Raw genomic sequence first — 9,959 nt, 5'->3', positions numbered from 1 at the left:
AGAGTTTTATCACTTCTGTTTGCAAACTGTCTACGTGTGTGTGCATGTGCACGTTCGTGCATGTGTTACACTGTGAGCCACTGACCTGTGATGTGGAACTATGGGGGATTATCAAGTGTCAGAGTGACATATCACTGTAACACAGAGGAGCAGGGGAGGGTGTCATCCTGAAATATGTCTCAGTTTTTTACTTCATAACCCCCGAAGCCGTTATATGCAGTATATACAGTCTTGCTGTGTATGTGTGTGTGTGTGTGTGTGTGTGTGTGTGTGACCTGTTTCTGGACAATATTCGTCTCTGTTGTGCTATCTAACCCAATTGCCCTCTGGGAGCATACTTGTCAATATGAGCAAATGCAGCCAAAAGGGACGTGTCAGTGCATTTAGAGAGCACTGACTCAGAGTCAAGATGGGCTGATAGCAGCATTAACATGCAACTGGCCTTTTCTGCCTTTTTAATTTGAGCTTTATATGCATATCTCACCACAAAAGGAATATAATCACACTTTGCTCATTGAAAAAAATCATTTTTGGTGTATTATAGCTCCAATTGACTTTTCGTGTTAGAGGATCAATAACAAAATCCTGCAACTAGATTCCTAGATAGGAAACAGATGATAAAAATCAGATCATAAATAGAACAGATGGTATGAACAATTGTGACATACTTAAATTATGAAAAATCACAGACCAATATGCTAAACTTGTAAAATGTTATACTAGGGAACAGTGTTGGGAACGTTACTTTTAAAAAGTAATTAGTTATAGTTACTAATTACTTCTCCCAAAAAGTAACTGAGTTAGTAACTCCACTACTTCACTATAATAGTAACTAGTTACCAGGGGAAATAACTATTGCGTTACTTTTTCTTTCTTTTTTTTAAGTTTAAATATGTCGAAGAATTTGGATTTTTTTTCTCTCATTTTTAAATTGTATTTTATTGTTTTCATATATTTCACTGATCGCAATTATGGAATGCGAGTGTGTGTTTTATTGAAAGCGAGGCTGGTGTGCCTATGAAAATAGGTTACAGTGGGTTTTTTAAGTGCTGTGGCTACAAGCAAATCTCATATTGTCTCTGTACAAAGACAACAAAGACCTTTTTAAATGTGAAAACAGCGGAGACCTATTCAAGATTTGCGTTTAATAACAGGCGAAACATCGAAATTAATTTATTCATGGCCACATTAAGTGAAATTATTAACTTTACCGATTATCCATCTGATTATCTGTCCTGCTGTGAGTGCACAACAGGGTATCTGCGGATCCTTAAAAAGTCTTAAATTCATGTAGGCTATCTAAAATTAAGGCCTTAAAAAGTATTACATTTATTAGAAAATTCTAAGATGGTCTTAAATATATAATACACAGCATCATAAAATATGTATGCACTTAAACTTTTATATGAAATAACAGGGTATGCTAGCCAGGCTAGCGCCGCCTACTGGTTCCGGCAAATTTCATTTGCCTCAACCATGTAGTCAGGACACTAGCAATGCGTTTCGGTTTGCTCCGTCCGCCAGAGCGGACGGACCAATCAGCGAACAGACGGGTAAGTGAAGGCGATGACGTTGAACTCAAGCGCTCAAGATTAACCTATGAGCTTAACCGGTGTATAGCACACGTGACCACCAAGCAGCAGCGATTAGTTGAAGCAAATGTAAGCAACCGCCTCCCGGAAGCAAACGAATCCCTATGGCTCGTGTTCAGACGCTATATGAAATGTAATGAAGTAAGCGGCTGATGCATCAGGCTAAGGGTATGCGCGCGGGGTCTTAAAAAGTCTAAAATGTGAAAATCTAAATTTTAGGTCTTAAAATGTCTTAAATTTGTTGAATTATTGTGTTCAAGTCTTAAATAATTTTAGACAGGTCTTACATTTTCTTATGCCCACCATGGGCGAGCATTTCACTCGCATTTGCCCCTAAAAAAAACAAACATGTGTGAACCGGAAAAATCACAAAAAGAAAGAGCACACGATTGGTCAAAAACTACAAATCCCACAATTATCTGGCCTCAACAATAACAGTAGTTAGTGTAAGTAAGGGAGAGTGGAGCTGTAGGTGAAAAGAGGAAACAACGCCACGTCTGGTCCTGTTCTATGTTGTTCGTTCACACCGTCACCGTTTATTCGTTACGTCCGCGGTGTAAAAGGCCGTGACGCAAAGACGCGATTAGGCGCGAGACGCGGTAGACGCGACTTTTTTTTTTTTGCGACGCTACACCCGATTCTTTTATGGCGACGGGACCTTCGCGTCTTCGTCCTTTTCATCGTGTTTGGCAAACACGAGGAACGCTTTTTTTTCGCTCGAGTTTATACGCGCGACCAAACGCGAGATACGCGAGAAATGCGATTTATCGCTCGTTTTGACTTTGTGTAAATTCGCGTCTTCACGAGCCCGCCCATTTTCACTACAACAACAACATTTCTGCTCTCACCAACCATGGTTGAGGTCACAACGCTGCTGTAGCTGCTCTGGAAGAGTTCCAGCTGATGAGCTACAGAGACTTTAGAGTCAAGAGGAGCAGTGCGTCGCTGTGTCGGACTGTTTGGATTTAATGAAGAAGCTGCACAGAGTCAGGTGAGCAGAAGCTCAGGACAAACACTTCGCTCCGGGACATAATGTAGCTACACCTCACATGTTCTTGTCTTTTACCTCAGGGAGATTAAAGTAGTGTCTGTTTCCACTTTCCCTCCGATCTCGGCAGCTTCCCTCTGCTAGTTTGTGTGTGTGAGGCTAAACTGCGTGCGTGTGTGGTTTGTGTACAAACTGAACACTGCCTCTGATTGGCTTAGCATGAAACCTTACTCTGCCTCAACCAATCATCATCACTTATGCGGTTGTCTCGTCCCTCCCTCCTCCCCCCTCCCCTCACCAAAGGAGAGGAGGAAAAAACAACAACAGTTTAGCAGCTTCTGTGTCTGAGATGAGCCAAGTCGGAGGACAACGGCTTCACTAGTTTGTAACGCGCCTCATTTAATTGTCGGTAACGGTAACGGCGTTGTAACGGTGGAAATAGTAATTAGTTAGATTACTCGTTACTGAAAAAGATAACGCCGTTAACGCCGTTTATTTTAACGCCGTTATTCCCATCACTGCTAGGGAATCAACTTAAGTGTCTCTGCTCTGATTATCTCTCAGTTGCAGATCTAGGTTTAATATTTTCTCGATTAGTTGATTAGTACATTGCTGCAGCATCAAACTACAGTATATTTTATACCTGTTAACTTCATATGAATCTGCACTGTTGGTTCTAACAATGAAAGATTTGCCACAGAGCTTATGAAAACATGGGCACACACTCAGGGCTTCTGTGTGTATTCACTCTTGAGTGAAACACAATATCTTCATCCCCAATAAATCCAGTGGGTCTGATAAAGTGTTGGTGAAATAACCTGCATGAAATCACTGGCAACGAGTGTGCCACATTGTTTTGCTTTCTTGCATTAGAGCTCCTTGGGTCTGCATTGCAGTCAGTGATGTGTTTCTCTTGTCTTTCAGATGAAGTCTGTTTCTGAAACCAAAACCCAGTTCTCCTTTAAACTAAGGTCAGTTTTCCACTTTTTTTGGCAACTTTTGATGATTCTCCATCCTAAAATAAACACTTGTTTTTTATTGGGCCTGGAAGTTTTAGGATTATTTTATGTACAGCTGAGCAATATGATTAAAATCTAAATCCCAATATGAATAAAGACATCACTTTTCCAACATAACAAATGAATGCTCAATGCTATGTTCCCCTGCTTTACTTTAGGCTACATTTTATACACTTTTTTGTATGTGTGTGTGTAGTCAAACCAGTAGCACTGTCGATTGAAAGCTCCAGAGCAGCTGCTAAATGGACCTTGTGGTGAGACCGGTTTTCAATTGTTATGTCCACGGTCAAGAATGCACTCTGGTTCTCAGCTCAGAAGCCAAAAAGACAGGAAGTGGAGCATTTACATTTAGTGATAGCTGGGCAGCTCTGTCCAGAACAGTTACTGAACTCAGCCTGTTTAACTAATTTAGTCATTTGCATCGAAGAAAGATGTAGAATGATGAGATAAGATCATATTACATTGATTTTGTTTAAGGGCAAACTCAATTTTTAGTTGTAGTTATTTTTTCCGTCCTTTGCATATTCCCATTGTATTTTGAAAGATGTTGTATGAAACCATTATGCAAATCTTTGAATATAAAGACGAGCAGACACGCCAGCCTATCAATATTCACAGGCAGCTGCTCTCTACATGTGTATATACTGCTTGTGCAACGCCACTTAAGTCACAGCTGTTCAATCCTGACCCACTGACCCAGCTGGCACGTCCGGCCGCTCCATCCAGGCGGGCAGATGCAATGGTAACCTCCAGGACTCTCCTCACACGTCGCTCCACGTCCACAAGGGCTCCGATCACACTGCCTCACCGCTGAGACGAGAGAGAGGAAACACTGCACATGAGCTACTGGTCTGTGTAATGGGAAAGTGTGTATGTGAATATTAAGGAGACAATTTGTGTGTGTGTGAATGTGTGTGATGCCACCATGTGGACATGTGTGATCTGAACTGTGTAGCATTGGTATGCGGATGCTTTGGTGGTCTGTGTTTTCACTCTCTTTTCTGCTGCTCTGGTTTCTGGGCAAACAGTGATAAATACAATCATCTGCCGCACAAACATGTTTGACACCTCGAACCTTTTCTGGGAAGGAGAGAGAAGAATGAGTCAATATAAATGGAGGATGGGATGATGGGGCAAGAGAAAGACAGAGGTTTCACCGGGAATAGAAAAACAGAGCTGCCACGCCTGGTTCCACTGCTCTGAAGAGGAATTAAAAACAGATAAAGAAACGGAGGGATGGCGAGGAAGAAGAGATAGATGGCGCTGAGCTTGGAGGGAGGATGGGGAGGGGGGGGGCGGTCGGATTGACTGTGCATAACTTCACATTACACATGACATATTTGCGCAATGGTGGCATCATAACATTTCCCATGCATACTGTATCTCTGTGGCAACGGCTTCCACTCAAGAGCTCTCTGTCTCTCTCATAACCTTTTCTCATTTACCTAACCCCGTAGAACAACCGTTTTCCATCCTCCTGACCCTGACTCCAACCCTCAGCAATAATAACCACGTCAAACCAGCAGCAGCAGCAGCAGCAGCAGCAGCACTTTCTCCCAAGACTAGACGGAGAAGCCATAACAAACAAAGAAGCCTTTAATTAATATTGCTTGTATGTATACACATTATGTTTAAATCTAGTCTGGGCTGTGTTGTGGTTTTGGTCGTGATTCCCCTGCAACCCTGACGATCTTCTCACTGTGTATTCTCCAGAGAGTCAGTCCTCGCAGCACACACAGAGGCCGAGATGGACCGGCTTTTGATCAACAAATAAAAAGAGTGATGAACCAAAGCAAAAATAAACACTTCTCTCATTCTTCTGTTTGTCTTTCTCCTCTTCTTATTCTCTCTCTCTGATAAAAAAAAACGCTTCTTGTTGAAGTGTTTACATGACAGCGACCGACCTGCAGTCCTGTTTATAATGATTGAGGTGAAAGCAGAGGATGTGGAACGCAGCTTGTTTACACACACAGCGCTGACAGACCATAACCTGTACGATCCAATCTCGGCTGCTGCTGTACGAGCAAGTGTCTCTCACACACCCACAAACAAACACACGCACACACACACACAACGGACCTCACGATGGAGCCCTGGACAGCCTGTTGTGACAGCTCCGTTGTCGCTCGCAGCTAAAAACATGATTGACCTTTATCCAGGCTTTAAAACATGAAAGTGGGAGATCTGACAAGAACCAATAGCAGCAGTGGGATCGGGATTCAAACAGTTCAACCTGTCCAATCAGCTTGTAAGTCTTTGTGCTGTTATAAAAAATCTTGTTTCACATCAAAGTGTATGTGAGCTGGGTGGGGGTATACAGAGGATGCTCCCCCATTTGTTGCAAATGAGTCTGAATTTCTGGATTTTACAAATAGTTAACATATCAGCCACTGAAGTTATTTATTAAGTTATTTAGACTCCTGAAGTCTATTAAAAGGCCCATCCATCATTTTTACACTTATTGGCTGCTGTTCTTTTAATTTGAAAGCAATACGCAATAAAAAAAAACCTTAATATCCTGTGTGGTTTTAAAAGAAACTTTCGAAAATCTGAGAAAATAAACTCAATGATACCAGTATTTTGCTATACTAAACAAGTGGGATACTAAAAAAATAAGTAGTCCTTTAATTTATTGTTTATGGACCTTTGAATACAAAGACACATCAGTGTTTTCAATATTTTCATCCCTCCGTGATGCTGTTGTTGTTATCCGCATGCTCATCTTTTAAAATCCTCTTAGACATCCATAATTGTAACAAGGCTAGATTTCTTCAGCAGCAATATGCTTATTTCACTCAGATTACAAAACCCAAGTGTCCTGTTTACATCACAGTTCAGAAACGAGGTTCCAGTAGAAAGCCAACAAGTGCGTGTAAATACACAGTGATCTTAATCTCAAAGTAAACACTGAGTGGCCTTTGTCTGTTAGTTTGTTATGATGCAGACAAAAATCTTCCTATCTTCCTCGTCTATCTTCCCCTGTGATATAATATCCTGCAGGTCAGTGTGTGTGTCAGAGTCAGAGTAAACTCCCAGACTCTCTTGGAGCAGATCACATGTATTAGTGTGTTTTTGTTGTGGCTGTGAATTGCGGTCGTTTATGCGCAGCTGGCATTTTATCAGTTGTATCTGAATCCCTGGAACCGGATGTTGCAGCACAAATTCTCACATATTTGATTAATGTCTGTGGCTGATAATGTCCACTTGTCTGTGTGAGTGGGATCTGACCCTGAGGAGGAGGAGTGGTGTGCAGCTAATACTCGTAAATCTTGTTAATCTACTGTAACTTTTGTCTTTTTTTGGAAGTAAGCAGAGTGACTTTCAAAGTTTGGGGGGGACCCCTTTGCTGGCAGGCAACACACAGGTTACAAGCATCACTTTTATGCCTCATTACTTGATTGCTTTTCATCACATCACAAACTATTTAAGGTTCAGAGTTTTACTTGCTCGAGCTTGGAGAGGAGAAACCACTCTAACAACCGAGTGGTCACTCCTCAAGTATTTGTGACACATCAGTCCACTTCATCTGGAGCTGGAGAGGAACCTGGATATATCTGGAGGCAACATGCTGCACCTGGAGAGGAACTATGACACTAAACCACTAGACAATAAACCTTTGATGCATCACCATTAAAAAATGCACAAACAGGCGCGCACACACACACACACATGCACACACACAAGGCTAGACAGAGGGCGAGGCACATTGCTGATTGCTGTTGATACTGTTTGTGTTTGGGCTAATTTAACATCCTCTGTCAGATTGATTAGAGTCACTCACTGGCTTTGATCCAATAACAGCCAATCGCGGCTCAGCCCCTCGACTCAGAGCTGTGTGTGTTAGTGAGGATGTCTGCCTATGTGTGTGTGTGTGTGTGTGTGGCATGATAATCACCATCTGCGCAGGTGTTTCCGGTCCAATTGTCGGTACAGATGCAGCTGAAACCTGTTGGGTTCTCCACACACGTGGCTCCGTTCATACATGGAGACGACACACATGCATGTTCGACTGATGGGATGATAGGAGAGGAAAGAGAAATTTATGGTCAGTAGTGTTTTAGTATTAAGACAAATTTCTATTACAACCATAGAGGATGCTTTCACTTGCCTGATAATTGAATAATTAACTCTGACCTTATGCTTCCTTTATCACACAGGATTATTCCTCTCTCTCTCTCTTTCTTTCGTTTTCTCTGTGCATCTCTGCAGTACTGAAGTAAACACTGACATTTTTCAGTGGTTCAGTGCCTGTACAGTGAAGTCACACTCACCAATGTCACAGTTGCGTCCTCTGAATCCTTCCTGGCACTCACACTTGTACTCGTTTGGCTCGGTGTTGGTGCAGGTCCCACTGTTCTTACAGGGCTGGTGGGTGCCACAGTAGTTCAGATCTGAGGCAGTGAAACATTATCATTCTTTTCTATCTTAGTTTACTGCACAAAGCAAAACAGAAAAAATGTTATATAGGGAAGGGAAGAGTCTGAGATAAAGGGATGAGGATGTATATGGATCCAGGTTCACATCAGCTTGACTTTGTCTCAGGAAAAGCGCACTGCACACACACACACACACACAGATACACACAGCACAGAGGCTGAAGTGTATCCAGGTCGGCTCTGTGTGCTGACTGTGCAGGCCAGTAGCTGCAGGGCTTGTTGTCTCCAGTGTTGAGGCTGATTAAAGCTTTGCTTTCTCTAATGATTTCCTCCATGCCCACAGTGTCTTTGTCCCGCTGCAGCTCTTTACAGAGCCTTTCTGAATGCACAGAAACAGCTTAGGACCCCACCTAGCTAAGAGTGCCCGGCCCAACCCTGCTCACATTCACCTTACCCAAGGCTATCGCCTTTCCTCCTCACAATACAGCGTCCCGTGGGCACTCGTTTGGCTCCCAGATCCCAGATCCCAGCTCCCACAGTGGGACAGAAGTGGGAGGTGAGTGGTTGTATTCAGGGATAATGTTGGAGAGCCTTTGCTACAGTGTGGTGGGAAACGTTTCAGGGTGGAGGGTGAGGCCTAGAGGGCGTTTTGTCTTATTTCATATAGAAGATCAGAGGGTGTGGGAAGACAACACTGACAAACTAACACATTGTACACACAACGTTGTTCTCTCTGTCTGTTGCACCGACAAACTGAGTTATTGACAATACACAATTCTCCTGCTAAGGAGTTTAGATGTGGAAACCCTTAATTGTATTGAATTTTAACAGTAAAGTACAATTGTGATGAAAATGTGCTAAATTTACAAAATATTGATAAACACACTGATCATCACCAGTGAGTACAAGTGTCATAGTGACTGATTCATGTCCCTCTTCTAGTGAGCACATTTTGACTCAATCAGTGTGTTTATGAGTTTACAGACCAATGTGCAGTTTGAATTTCTCCCACCTATGGGTTCATAGACAGTAAAAAAAAAGATAACAATATGTTTTACAGGCCATAAAGTCAAAGTTTGGCGCTTTTATGATTGTGCTGTGGTAACTCTAGCAGATTGTTAAACAGTCAAGTGTCTTTTTTCCCCCACTTGTTTGGTATAAAACTGTTTTTTTCATTATGTTGAATTATTGATGGGACTGTTTTCCGAGGGGAAAAGGATTTTTTTGTTTATTTTCAACAGAAGAATTATGTATCTGGTGAAATGATAGAGTTTAGGATGGGATGTTTAAGCGAGTCATTACAGTCTGAGAGTAGCTGCGAGCTCAATTTACATGTCTGAGATATCAAACTGAATAGAAGAAGGGAAACAGTTTGACATAAAGAGATGAAATCCCCTCATTGGAATATGAATGCAAAAAAGAAACTTATCAGAGCACAAATCTGACCTTTGTCACACAGCAGTCCTCCCCAGTTGACGTCACACACACACTGCCAGGGCTCAGTGCAGCTGCCGTACACACAGCCGGGGAACGTCACACACTGGTCACACAGAAGACCTGCCCAGCCGTAGTGACACCTTGGAGAGACGAGAACAGAGAGACATGTTGTATGCTTGTTCGTGGACAACAGTCACTACTTTGAACCAGTTACGCACTGTAAAAAAGGTTTTGATTCTATCAAACTTACATTTTTCTATAAACGTATTCCAAGTTAAAGTAACAGTTTTACCTCAGTAAATAGTACTATACTGCTCAGATTTGTATATTGTGTCCATTTGAAATCTTTGGTTGAAGAATTAGTTTGGATTTTTTTTTGTATCGTTACCACTGTGTGACTTAAGACTAAAGATGAATTAAATCTATTTACAAACAACCTGATTGAGTGGGTTAAGTAAGAAATCGACTGAATTCCTGAGTATAAGTTCTGAAAGTGAAAATTAAACTTAAAAATGAATAAATGTAACTGTTATAGAGGAAAAACATT

At 41.9% G+C, this 9,959-nt stretch overlaps 1 long non-coding RNA gene across 1 annotated transcript; it reads right to left on the bottom strand.

The window, feature by feature from the left end:
- Positions 1-7,522: 7,522 nt before the first annotated feature.
- Positions 7,523-9,529, bottom strand: LOC310995634. Its single transcript, XR_014595839.1, has 3 exons — positions 9,422-9,529; positions 7,871-7,990; positions 7,523-7,608 (listed from the first exon to the last, which is right to left on the bottom strand). It is a non-coding gene; the product is annotated as an uncharacterized lncRNA (long non-coding RNA).
- Between the last annotated feature and the right edge of the window lie 430 nt (positions 9,530-9,959).

This window comes from Trachurus trachurus (genome assembly GCF_905171665.1).
Source record: "Trachurus trachurus genome assembly, chromosome: 13".
Taxonomy (NCBI): domain Eukaryota; kingdom Metazoa; phylum Chordata; class Actinopteri; order Carangiformes; family Carangidae; genus Trachurus; species Trachurus trachurus.
Note: the sequence above shows the minus strand (reverse complement) of the source record. Positions and strands in the feature narration are given on the sequence as shown.